The sequence below is a fragment of the Saimiri boliviensis genome, chromosome 7, assembly GCF_048565385.1.
Source record: "Saimiri boliviensis isolate mSaiBol1 chromosome 7, mSaiBol1.pri, whole genome shotgun sequence".
Taxonomy (NCBI): Eukaryota; Metazoa; Chordata; class Mammalia; order Primates; family Cebidae; genus Saimiri; species Saimiri boliviensis.
The window spans coordinates 63,224,703-63,238,966 of record NC_133455.1 but is presented as its reverse complement, the minus strand read 5'-3'; the positions used below and the strand labels follow the sequence as shown (position 1 = coordinate 63,238,966).

The window sequence follows — 14,264 nt, the reverse complement described above, 5'->3', positions numbered from 1 at the left end:
AAGTGAAATGTCGGGTGATCTGAGAGTTTATCAGGGCATCTAGCGTAGGACTGATTGGGGAGAGAGAGTCTTGGAGGAAATACTATTTAGGCAGTGGGAGGAAATGGTGTGTGTAAAACGCTGAGGTGAGAAAGCCCCTGGTAGTTCCAGGACAGGAAGGAGGGACAGAGGGGTGGACATAGGGGAGGGCGAGGGAGTGGCATGTGAAGATGGAGAGGCTAGGTGGGCACCGGTGCAAAGGAGCCTGATTTGCATAGAATGTACATGTGTCTTAGGAGATTGATGCAAAACACAGTGCTGAATTTTACTTTAAAATAAAACTACTATATTGATCTCTACCTTCAACCCCAGGTATTGTGAGAAATGTGGAAAATAGTAGAGTAACACTGGTATTGGGAAAATTAGTAGTAATAGTAGTAGTTATCAATGTCACTGTATGTATTAGAGCATATTTATGGATCACTGCACCAATAGTACATTCAAATAAATTGAGTATAGATGTATTTGAGAATTTCAAAGTTGTACTTTTTAAAAAATAAAGAAGCAAAACAAAAAATTTAGTTCAGTTAAATATTTTAGCATTTTAAGGCAAATTTGTCTTGACTGTTTAGAGTAAAAATACCTTTTATTGCAGCCATCAGCAAAAAAGTCAGCATAGTCTGAGCTTTACATTTGGCACGATGTCACTGAAAGAATTTTGGTAAAAAAAGTTTTTTGTTAACAAGAGTGCTTGACAAATGGAATATTTTCTTTTGTATGTATTTAAACAAGCTTGTCCAACCCACGCCCCATGGGCCATATGGCAGGATGGCTTTGAATGTGGCCCAACACAAATTCATACACTTTCTTAAAATATTATGATTCTTTTTCTTTACAATTTCTTTCCCCATCATCAGCTATTGTTAGTGTTAAGTGTATTTTACGTCTGGCCCAAGACAATTCTTCCTCCAATGTGAGCCAGGGAAGCCAAAAGATTGGACCTTTTTTGGTATGTGGCACTGTCTCATGGTTATTATTCTGGATATTAGTAATCATTGCATAGTTCTCTAGAAGATGTAGGAGATGGAAGCACTTTTGATAGTCATCCTAGTCTTTTACGTTTTACCTATTTTTGTTACTTCCTGTATTTATTTATTTATTTATTTTCGAGTTGGAGTTTCGCTCTTGTTACCCAGGCTGGAGTGCAATGGCACGATCTCGGCTCACCGCAACCTCCGCCTCCTGGGTTCAGGCAATTCTTCTGCCTCAGCCTCCTGAGTAGCTGGGATTACAGGCACGTGCCACCATGCCCAGCTAACTTTTTTTTTGTAGTTTTAGTAGAGACAGGGTTTCACCATGTTGATCAGGATGGTCTCGATCTCTTGACCTCGTGATCCACCTGCCTCGGCCTCCCAAAGTGCTGGGATTACAGGCTTGAGCCACCGTGCCCGGCCTACTTCCTGTATTATCTTTATATTTTTCTCTTCCAAAGTAGTGACTGTATGAACGCCTATCTGCCTCTAGAGTTAGTACTGTATTTAACCGAGCTGTTATTCGTGTGGACCACTAGATGGCAGGATCCTGCTCAGTCTGAGAGCTGGGTCTTCATTTGTAGATAAGTTTATACCAGATTCCATACAGTTGAGATGGCACTGGATTAACAGCAGTAGTCAAGATAGATACGGTTCTTGCCTTCATGGGAGATAGATCGTTAATGATAAAAATGAAAACATTAAGTAAATCCAATAAAAAACAGTTTCTTAAGAGCAAATACGTGTGATCTGAAAATTCGATCCACTTAAAACTTGATGAGTACACAAACTACAAATTTGGTTTAAAAGATAATTACCCTATCATCTATCTGCCTATCTCTCTATCTGTCTATCTATCTATCTACCTACCTATCTATCCATTTACTTATTTATTGAGATTGACTCTCACGCTATTTATTTATTGAGATTGAGTCTCACTCTATCGCCCAGGCTGGAATGCAATAGTGCAATTTTGGCTCACTGCAACTTCTGCCTCCCAGGTTCAAGAGATTTTCGTGTCTCAGTCTCCTGAGTAGCTGGGATTACAGGAGCTCACCGCCATACCCTGCTATTATTATTTATTTATTTATTTATTTATTTATTTATTTATTTATTAGTAGAGACAGGGTTTCACAATGTTGGCCAGGCTGGTCTTGAACTCCTGACCTCAAGTGATCCATCCGCCTTGGCCGCCCAAATTGTTGGGATTACAGACTTGAGCCACTGAGCCCAGCGCCCCATTTAATGTGTAGGCTTTGTTAAAGTTATATCAGAATTCTAGCTGAATGATATTTAGAGTCCTCGTTCTTGCTTTGTACCTGGGACACAGCCTTGTGACGGATACAGCTTTGATGAATGGAGGAACACCAGGATCTTTGCTTTGAGATGGATTAGATAAAACAACGTGGACACACGTGGAGAGGTTTTAAGGAGCGGAGAGTTTAATAGACAAGAAGAGAGAAGGCAGAAGAAGCTCCCCCGTACAGAGGGAAAGGGGGCTCCAAAACCGAAGGAGACCTCGCATTCCTAGGATACCAGCCAATTTTCTGTGGTGGCTGGAGGAGGCGGTGTCTCATTTGCATAGGGCTCAGGGGCTTGGTTTGACCTGGCATGTTAGTTCGTAGCCCGCGAGAAAACGGGCCCTCCCACCCCAATCCTTGAAGATGCAAATACAGGGCGCCAGTGATGTTTTACACTGGTGGGGATCTGTGGGGGAGGCCGTGCTGTTAGGCACATGCCACGGCAAGGGCAAGAGGACAACGGTGGGAATCGTCCAGTTGGGTGGACCCAGTTTTTGAAGGCTTGTATTTGCATCTTAAAGGTGCCGGGTCTAAGAGCTAGGACTTTTTCCCTAGAAAAGAAACATTGAGATTTCCTTTTAAAGAGCCTTTAGACAATTTTTTTTTTTTTAAATCTGTAGCTGCTTGTCTGATACCTCATTTCAAGACTTTAATAAATTGTATAAGAACCTAATAAGACCTTCAGCCCCATAGTGGCTAAGGGTAGGAGCACATATGAAGTAGAAGGCTACAACTGGAAAAAGTCTGGCAGTCAGGATATGACTTGTTCTACACTTGCCACTAAGTAGCTAATTTAACACTTACACTCATTTTTTAACTTTTTTTTTTTTTTTTTTTTTGAGACAGAGAATTACTCTATCGCCCAAGGTGGAATGCAGTGGCACAATCCAGGCTCACTGCAACCTCCACCTTCAGGGTTCAAGCTATTCTCCTGCCTCAGCCGCCCAAGAAGCTGGGATTACAGGTGTCCACTATCACACCTGGGTAATTTTTATATTTTTAGTGGAGATGGGGTTTCACCATGTTGGCTGGGCTGGTCTTAACTCCTGACCTCTAGTGATCTGCCTTGGCTTCCCAAAGTGCTGGGATTACAGTCATGAGCCACTGTGCCCAGCCCATATCATTTAACTTCTAAAGGTTATAGCTACTTCGTCCAGTTGGGTGGACCCAGTTTTTGAAGGCTTGTATTTGCATCTTAAAGGTGCCGCACTTCATGAGATGAAATGGATCCCGGACTTCTGTCTCATTGTAACAGATGTTGGGTCCTTGGTGAGAATTGGCTTCCTGAAGATAAAGGGAAAGATAAAGGGGAAATCTCTGAGAAAGCCAAACTAGAAAGCTCAACACAAGCTGAAGAGGGCTTTGATGTTCCTGATTGTGAAAACACTACAGTGAATGATTCCAAAGAATGGTGTGTTGAAGAAAATAAAATTACACGAGCCTCACAATCACAAGAAAGGGAGCCGTCATCTTCTAGTAGGATTATTTATAGCAGCCAAGAAGATGCAAAAGTCTGAAAGGGAAGAAACACAAGACAAAGAAGAAAGTATGGAATGTAGTTTGCCCCTTAATGCCACTGAACCTTGTGTGATTTGTCAAGGTCGACCTAAAAATGGTTGCATTGTCCATGGCAAAACAGGACATTTATGGCCTGCTTTACATGTGCAAAGAAGCTAAAGAGAAGGAATAAGCCCTGCCCGGTATGTAGACAACCAATTCAAGTGGTTGTGATAACTTATTTCCCCTAGTTGCCCTGTGTATAAGAGAATTACATTTCTAACTAATTAACCCTAAGAATTCAGACAACATGAAATTTATTTACATATATCAAAGTGAGAAAATGCCTCAATCCATGTGGATTTCTTCTCTTTAGTATAATCTACCTACTTTGGTAGTGGAATAGTAAATACTTTGAAGAAAATGTCACTTCTGTGTCTATTTTATATTTGGGTTTTAATATAATTTGAATTGAATAGCTCATCCTTTACCCCAATCCTGAATTTTAAATAATTTCTACCCTGTCTTAAATGAGAGTATTCTCTCTCTCTCTCTCTCTCTCTCTCTCTCTCTCTCTGTGTGTGTGTGTGTGTGTGTGTGTGTGTGTGTGTGTATGGGACATGTAAATGTAACTTATTTAATACCTTTCATGTAAAGGGAAAATGTTTGAAAGATTTGGTTTTTTGTTTTGGTTGTTTTTTGTTTTTGAGCTGGATCCTCACTCTGTTGCCCGGGCTGGAATGCAGTGGCACAATCCTGCAGTCTCTCCCTCTCGGGTTCAAGCCATTCTCTTGCCTCAGCCTCCAGAGCAGCTGGGATTATAGGCATGTGCCACCACACCATCTGATTTTTTTTGTATTTTTAGCAGAGACAGGGTTTCACCATGTATTTGGTGCTATGTAAGTAAAATTGTACTACTTTTATTTTTCTTTTTATTGATTTTACTATAGAGACAGGGTCTCCCTATGTTGCCCAGGCTGGTCTTGAACTCCTGGATTCAAGGATCCTCCTGTCTCAGCCTCTCGAAGTGCTAGGTAGAATTATAGGCATGAGCCACCCCACCTGGCTATAAAAATGTACTTTTTATTCTCTAGCCTCTTTTGTATAAACAGCTGAAGTAAGAGATGGGGGTAATAATGTTACCAGTGAAAATAGGTACCATTTACCCATAAGACAGAACTTTTTAAAGCCTCCTCCTGAGTAAAATGTGGAATTGTCTTGCAAGTCTAACCTAGTATATCAAGCCCTTTTCTTGACTTCCTCTCTAGCTCCATGTTTGGTCAGTGGAGGCCCATGCGAGCTCGGCATGTGTACTGAGAAGTCTCAGTGTCTCTTGGGGCCAGTCTACCCTGGCCACATCACAGTGTTCATCTGCAGCTATTGCAAGGTGTTCAGACTGTGTGAATCCAAATGTCATAAAAACTTTAAAAAGAAGTGCAATTCTTGAAAGGTTAGGTGGACTAAAGCATTCTGTAAAGCAACTAGTAATAATGAGCTTACAGTGGATAATTCATTTGAATTTGGAAAATATAGAAATGAACCTGTCAAATACCAGAAAGAACTATGGAATAAAACTACTGATGGCAATGAAGACAGCTGAAAAGATCAAACAAATGCCAAACTAAATTTATAATGAACAAACGGAAGAAAAATAAAAGACTACAGAAAGTTCAGGACATCAAAGAAGTCAGGCAAAACTCATCTTATCTTGACCCCTCTTGCAGGCAGAGGAAAGCAGCTGGACGAAAAGATGGTTCAAGTTACAACAGGATGCAGGCATGGAAGAGGTTTCCTAAGAATCTCGTCTATAACCACTAATACATGTACATTTGAAAATCTCTTTTGGAGACTTAAAACCTCTAAATTATTATTTGTTATGAAAGGTCACTCAAATAAAAGGTGATTAAAAATCACATACATTGCAGTCTACAAAACATCAGATAATATGGATATTAGATTGCATCTCATTGTTAACTCTTCACTGATAGATACTTTTATGTAAATCATGAAAATTCTGTTTGTAAATGCAGAAGTGAAATGTGGACATAAAATGGTTATGCCATTTGGTTAGCGATACTAGGCAACATTTATGTAATAACTAATGACAAAATTCAAAAATTTATGGCTAGTGATAGACATAAAATTTTCTTTGCAGTAAAATATGCCCTTTATTGTTATAGAAAGGAGGATATAAGGAACCAACAGTTTGTATGAAAATAGCTCAAATGATATATTTTCAGTTTAATATTCTTGTTTTGGTTTATTAGCATCTTAGAACAAAACGGCCTTATGTAATGAAGCCTGGTTATGCTGGATTGTTTTGACCTGGTTTTACTGTTCTGACAGATAGCTGGAAGGAGAGCTGAAAAACCTTTGCCTGAAATGACGCTATATAATTTCTACTTTGGCAAATATTCAGTTCTAACTTGCGATTCCTGGTAGAGCAAGCTTTATTTTTCAAGCCTAGCAATGATCTAGAAGCAGATGTATCTCAGTGCCTTTTAAAATTTGTTGTGTGTTTTTTTAAAAAAAGCCAAACAATAATTTTGGAAAACAATGTATGGGTAGAACATCTGTCTAGTATTTGTACAAAACCACTTTTAATGGGTACAAATTTAAATTAGGAGGAATAAGTTCTGATGTCCTATTGCACAGTAGGGTGACTACAGTTAATTATTGAATGTTCTTGCTACAAATAAATGATAAATGTTTGAGTTGATGTGTGTGCTAATTACACTGATTTGATAGATACACATTGTACATGAAACAATACATACACCATATTTACAATTATGTATGTTTAAAATTTAAAAAATTTCTAATGTCAAAAGTATCTCTCAAACTGTGTAGATTAACTTCTTGATTTATATTTAAAAATGAATCTGAAGCAAAATAGTGAAAATAACTATCTTGGTTTCATGCTTTTCTCCCATATGTGAATTGTATATACTTACAATAAAATCAGCTAAACTGTAAGCTTAGAATAGGCCTGAGGGATAATTTTGCACAGCAGCTTTACTAATGGTACATTGTTACATTGTTGCACACACACACACACACACACACACACACACACACGCACACTGACTTAGGAAACAAATGGCCAAAGGGGGATTAGTACTTTACCTGTGGAGTTCCTTAAAGTGTTATTTGGAGCTGAACTAAGTAGAATCTGTTTTTTTCTGAGGAGTTTAAGTAGCGTAAATGTGATTATAAACAATGTACACTTAAGATATATATATATGCAATGACTGCTGTTTATATAAAATTTAAATCTACAAATGGAATCAACATGTTTATGAGTTATTAAAATTGTCTAAATTCTTAGGTTCTGAATAGTACAGGTTTTGATTTACAAATAATTGTATTGATTTACGAATAAATGATTTATTACGCGATTAAGAATTGTTTCAAGAAAACAATTATTTAATCTTAATTGTTTAATGAGTTAAAATGGAAATTGTTTGAATATCATATATTTGGGTAACAAAAGGCACAAGTCTGAATATGTTTCTGGAATGGCTATGCCTGCCCACTTTAGAAATACAAATATCACTGCGCAGCTTAAAGCAGTTGGGAGCCTCCAGTGAGAGCAACTTGACAGAATGATGTTCCATGTTAGTAGGAGCAAGAAATGATTTGTTCTGCCTGTCTTTACTTAGATCACATGACAGGCTGACATAAGTGATCATGAATGGTCTATAAAGGAGGTAGCTGGGACAGGAAGGGGAATTTGGGCTAGCCACGGTGCTACTTGTCAGCATGCAAAACTGCCTCGTCTTTGAAAGTTCCACCAAGCTGGGGACCTCTTGATTGTGAGGCACAAATGTAAGTGCTCAAGAATTTACTAAATGAAAGCACTGGAGCCTCAGTCTTGAAAGCTGGCTTTGTTGGGTGTGGTGGCTGACACCTGTAATTCTGGCACTTTGGGAGGTCGAGGTGGGCTAATCACCTAAGGTCGGGAGTTTAAGAGCAGCCTGACCAACATGGTGAAACCCCGTCTCTATTAAAAATACAAAAATTAGCCGGGGGTGATGGCGTGTGCCTGTAATCCCAGCTACTCAGGGGGCTGAGGCAGTAGAATCCCTTGAACCAGGGACGTGGTTGCAGTGAACTGAGATTGCACCACTGCCCTGGCAGCAGAGTGAGACTCCATCCCAAAACAAAAACAAAAACAAAAACAATCTGGCTTTGGCTGGGTGTGGTGGCTCACACCTGTAATCCCAGCACTTTGGGAGGCCGAGGTAGGAAGATCATGAGGTCAGGCGATTGAGACCACCCTGCCTAACATGGCGAAACCTATCTCTACTAAAAATACAAAAAATTAGCTGGGCGTGGTGGCACATGCCTGTAGTCCCTGCTATTCAGGAGGCTGAGGCAGGAGAATCACTTGAACACGGGAGGCAGAGGTTGCAGTGAGCTGAGATTGTACCACTGCACTCCAGCCTGGATGACAAAGCAAGGCTCCATCTCAAAAAAAAAAAAAAAAAAAAAAAAAAAGCTGGCTTAGGAGGTTGTGGGCCCCTACGTCAGACAGGGATAGTTTTTGTCATGATACAATTAAGATCTTTAAAACCTTTAATAAGGGTTATTTATTTCTTGAGATGGAGTCTTGCTCTGTTGCCCAGGCTGGAGTGCAGTGGCGTGATCTCGGCTTACTGCAACCTCTGCCTCCTGAGTTCAAATGATTCTCCTGCCTCAGCCTCCTGAGTAGCTGGGATTACAGGACCCCATCACCACAGCAGCTAATTTTTGTATTTCTAGCAGAGATGAGGTTTCACCATGTTGGCCAGGCTGGTCTTGAACTCCTGATCTTAAGTAATCTGCCCACCTTGGCCTCCCAAAGTGCTGGGATTACAGGCATGAGCCACTGCACCAGGCCTAATAAGGGTATTAAAGATAATTGGTGTGTAGGTCTAGGGCTTATGATGGTAACCACAAGTTGTTAATAGCATTGTGAAAAGTTTGTAGTTGACCTTCATGATTGAATGTTGAATTACATTTTGATTTGATAGTGACAAAAAAGTATTTCTTGGCTTAAAAAATTATTTAAAAGTTGGTGATCTTATTGTCTATCATGTAGCCAGTTTTCAGTTATATATAATAGGGACTTTTTCACATTTACAAATAATACTTGAGATAGATATCTGAAAGTACCAGCACATGAAAGGTGTTCAGAAGTAACAAATTGTAAAATGAGCTAACAAACAAATGAAAGACAACAGAAAATAAAACAAGAGCCATAAAGCAAGCAGATGGGAGGCGTGTTCAGTAACTGGCTAATAATGCATCTGAAATGATTGCTGTACTTAAATATTGTTAGAGTAATAGGATTTTGAATAAAAACCCTTAATTGATTGTCTTTAGGTGAGTAGTGGTACTGAAACATACTTGAATTCCTATTGCTTTCCTTTAAAGCTCTGCTTTAAAGACTTAAAAAAAAATCTATAGGATTTACCTTCATCTGTTTCAATCCTACAATCCCACAGCTCTCCTGTCTTCAGAATGCTACAACTTAGTGGTCCAGCCAACAGCTTAAAGCCAATTTATCAAAATAGCATCTTTCCTAATTCCAAGATTTTACTTTTGTTTTGTTTTGAGATGGGGTCTTTCTCTGTCACCCAGGCTGGAGTGCAGTGCTGCAAACATGACTCACTACAGCCTCAACCTCCTGGGCTCAAGCAGTCCTCCCACCTCAGCCTCCCAAGAGGCTGGGGACCACAGGTGCAAGCCAGCATGCCTAGCTCTTTTTTTTCCTGTGATAGAGCCTTGCTCTGTCACCCAGGCTGGAGTGCAGTGGCATGATCTCAGCTCACTGCAACCTCCACCTCCCAGTTTTAAGCAATTCTTCTGCCTCAGCCTCCTGAGTAGCTGGAATTATAGGTGCACACCACCACACCTGGCTAACTTTTTTTGTATTTTCAGTAGAGATGGAGTTTTACCATGTTGGCCAGACTTGTCTCAAACTCCTGACCTCATGATCCACCTGCCTAGGGCTCCCAAAGTGCTGGGATTATAAGCATGAACCACTGTGCCCAGCCGAATTTTTGTATTTTTTATAAAGTTTCATCATGTTGCTCAGGCTGGTCTCAAACTCCTGGGGTCAAGTGATCTGCCCGTCTTAGCTTCCCAAAGTGCTGAGATTACAGGCATGAGCCACCACACCAGGTCCAAAATTTCACCTTTTAAATTTATTTCATTACCATTATGTTCTAGGTGAATTCCATTTATTTCTCAGTGCTTTTGCATGTGTGTATTTTTGGTTCACACCTTCCCAGCCCACTGTCATGTATTAAGTAGGCCTTCCTCCAATCCAAGGTCACAGCAATATTTCCCTCAATGGGTTTTACTACGTTTGGTCCCCCGATTTTTGGTTCAGTTATAGTTTACGTACAGCATGTTGCATCCTTGATTTAAATATTGGGGGGAAAACTTGCTTTTTGGATTTTATCTCTGATGTTCTACTGGATTTAGACTTTTAGAACACTATGAAATGGGTGCTTGCTTTTCACTTCTCAAATCATTTTGCTTCAACAAAGTTCATAAGCTTATTGTGGGAAGTTCAAAGTCACATATCTGGTACTTACTTGCCTAGTGACCCTGGAGATACTAAATATACAGAACTTAGGATGGTGTCTGGCAGGTAGCAAGCACTTTTAATGAATAGCAGTTTAATATTGTTTGCATCCACTCTTGACGATAATCATCCCAAATCCAGCTTAGGTAGCCTTGATGTAACCTCTACCCTCATCCCCAAGTTTTTTTGTTTGTTTGTTTTGTTTTTGTCTTTTTTTCCTGACGCTGGGTCTCATTCTGTCACCCAGGCTATAGTACAGTGGCACGAACATGGCTCACTGCAGCCTGAGTAGCTGTGAACACAGGCCTGTTGCCACCATACCCAGCTAATCCATGTGCGTGTTTGTGTGTGTGTGTATATATGTATGTATGTATGCTTTAGAGACAGGGTCTTGCTATGTTGCCCAGGCTGGCCTTGAACTTCTGGGTTCAAGCAATCCTCCTACCTTGGCCTCTGAAAATGCTGGGATTACAGGTGTGAGCCACTGCATCTGGTGAATTAAGCCTTTTTTATGCACTCTCAAGTCTGAGGTATTTTGTTCATACCAGTGTTTTCCTTTGTATCTTCTTCCCATAGCAGGTTGTAGCATCATTTTGTATCTCCTTCTTTCAACTCTCAAATAAATGCATTGTGTATACAGTAGGCATTTAGTTAAGGATGTTGGTTGCCAATGAAAGCAACTGTGAAGTTTTTGTTGATTTAGAAGATGAAAAGACAGTTTTAAAATACCATCCTGGGCGAGGCTTGGTGACTCACGCCTGTAATCTCAACACTTTGGGAGGCCAAGGAAGGAGGATTACTTGAGGCCAGGAGTTTGAGATCAGCCTGGGCAACGTAATGACATGCTACATCTAAAAATTGTGATGGCTTGCACCCACAGTCTTAGCTACTTGGGAGACTGAGGTGGGATGATCACTTGAGCCCAGGAGTCCGATGTTACAATGAACTGTGATTGTACTGCGACACTCTTCTCGGGAGACTTGTCTCTAAAAAATAAAAAAAAAACTATGTTCATTAATCTTACTGATTATTAGCATTTGAGAGGAAGTCTTGCTCTGTTGCTCAGGCTGGAGTGCAGTGGCATGATCTTGGCTCACTGCAACCTCTACCTCCCTGGTTCAAGCGATTCTCCTGCATCAGTCTCCCAAGTAGCTGTGATTTTTTTTTGTTGTTGTTAATTTTTACATTTTAATAGAAATGGAGCGGCCAAGCTGGCCTTGAACTCCTGACCTCATGAGATCTGCCTGCCTCAGCCTTCCAAAGTGCTGAGATTACAGGCGTTCAGCCACTGCACCTGGCCTTATTAGAATTTTCTGAAACTCCCCCTCTCCCAAATTAATACTTGTGCAATAAATGGCAAAAAAAGAAACATTCTAAGAAAACAGTAGTCTTTAAAAATTGATATGGTGTCAGAATTGTAACAATCCTTTTTTTAAGAGAGAATCTCGCTGACAAAGCTTTTTAGAAAAAATTGGTCCCTATAAAAAAGACCTTTTCTCACATTTATTCTGTTTCTTTTACAGGGGATATACAAGAAGACCAAATCTCTTCAAAGTTAAGCATTTTTTAACCACAAGGTGGAAGCGTCATGTTGGGAAGACTGAAGGTGTCTACTAACAGTAGATTTTTTTTTTTTTTTTTTTTTTTTTTTTCGAGATGGAGTTTCACTGTTTTGCCTAGGCGAGAGTGAAGTGGCATGATCTCGGCTCACTGTAACCTCTGCCCCTGCCAGGTTCAAGTGATTCTCCTGCCTCAGCCTCCTGAGTAGCTGGGACTACAGGTGTGTGCCACCGTGCCCACCTAATTTTATATTTTTAGTAGAGACAGGGCTTCACCATGTTGGCCAGGCTGTCTTGGACTCCTGATCTCAGGTAAGATCCACCGCCTCGGCCTTCCAAAGTGCTGGAATTACAGGCATGAGCCACCGTGCCTGGTTGGCTTTTTTTTTTTTTTTTTTTTTTTTTTTTAAACACAGTCTCCTCTCACTCCATCACCCAGGCTGGAGTGCAGTGGCACTATCTCGGCTCACTGCAAACTCTGCCTCCAAAGTTCAAGCGATTCTCCTGCTTCAGCCTCCTGAGTAGCTGAAATTACAGGTGTGTGTGCCACCACACCTGGCTAATTTTTGTATTTTCAGTAGAGACGGGGTTTTGCGATGGTGGCCAGGCTGGTTTTGAACTCCTGACCTCAGGTGATCCACTTGCCTTGGTCTCACAAAGTGCTGGGATTACAGGTGTGAGTCACTATACTTGGCCAGCGGTGACTCTTAACAGCACTGAGAGATCACTCCAAGAGAGCAGAAGAATAATAGATCTATCTCAGTTGTCAAAAAAGCAAACAAAAAAACCCTTGACACTCCTTCGCAATCAGTCTGATTTGTTGCGGACAGCCAATTTTCCATCTGCAGTTGCAGAAAAGGTCAGGTGTTTGCAAAGTGAATAGCCTCTGGTCCTTCTGCTACTTAGGGTGGGAAGTGAGGGTTTTCCTTTCAGATTAGTTCTAGGAAGTTGGCATGAAACATCCTTAGGTTCCCTGTCTATTCTCCTGACTCAATAGAACATTTCAAAAAATGAAGTAAAAAAAAACCCAAAAACATAATTCTATCATCCAAAAATAGACTAATCATTTGTTTAGACTTTTATTCTTACTTTTTCCCCTCATGTCTAATACCTGAAAATATTAGTTCATTTAAAAATTCTACCTTACTTTTGTGGGAGGGGAGATTGTAATGGATGCTTTAAAGAGCTGCACATCTTGCCCGGGCGTGGTGACTCACGCCTGTAATCCCAGCACTTTGGGAGGCTGAGGTGGGAGGATCACTTGAGGCCAGGAGTTCAAGACCAACTGGGGCAACATGGTGAAACCCTGTCTCTACTAAAAATACAAAAATTTGCCAGGTGTCATGGTGTGTGCCTGTAATTCCAGCTGCTCAAGAGGCTGAGGCATGAGAATTACTTGAACCTGGGAGTGGGAGTTTACAGTGAGCCAAGATCCCGCCACTGCACTCCAGCCTGGGCGACAGAACGAGACTCCATCACAAAAAACAAACAAACAAACAAAATGCTGCAAAATCAAATACTGAAGTCTAGCTAAAGTATACCAGGGAACTTCTGCTTAAGGGGTTTCCATGTAATATAATAAATTCTCTTGAAAACAGAGAAACTATTTCCAGTTTATTTTCTAAATTGAGATACCTACTCAGCAATGTCTCATTGAAACTACTATTTGTTTAGCATGTTTCAAAGAGCAGATGGAAACTTGAGCCCATCCTCTGTCCTATGACTTAGTTGATATTAGCAGGGCTTTGCAGTGCTTAGGGTCAGGACTGTGAGATTTACAGTTCCTACTAGAGGCAAATTCTTTGTTTACAGCTGTTCTTCGTATTTCAAAAGCACCTGGAAATCAATAAACTTTGCTATTCAGAGCAAAAGACTTCTCTGATATCAACATTACTTAAACTGTGTTTAGAAATACAGGTATGTTAGTCCAAAGGGATGGTATGAGGCTGAATTATTTAAGGAAATGATCCCATAGCTCAGCATGTTTGGGACATCTTTTCTGCATTTGTCAGTATCTTTATTACATTAATATAAACTGTAAACTTTCAAGTCTTTTTTCTGACCAGAAAGCATACTTTCCATCCATCATCCTGCCCATGGAACACACTGCTCCCGAACACAATTAACGTGGAATATGTTATATATAGTATACGTAGCATATAGCACATATAACATGTTCTGGAAGATCTGGACTTTGAAGAGTTGTTACAATATTATTGCCTCATAAAAGGTCATTGCATTTTGTCTTCCTCAAAGTTTTATTTGGTGGTAATCAGTTCTTTTTAGTGGACTTTGTTCTATTTGCATAAGTATTTATTTT

The 14,264-nt window shown here is 40.2% G+C and overlaps 2 pseudogenes; both read left to right on the top strand.

The window, feature by feature from the left end:
• Positions 1-680: 680 nt before the first annotated feature.
• On the top strand, positions 681-4,109 carry LOC101033060 (E3 ubiquitin-protein ligase Mdm2-like; annotated as a pseudogene).
• Positions 4,110-5,114: 1,005 nt separating this feature from the next.
• Positions 5,115-5,604, top strand: LOC120365008 (putative ribosome biogenesis protein RLP24 pseudogene; annotated as a pseudogene).
• Positions 5,605-14,264: the final 8,660 nt, after the last annotated feature.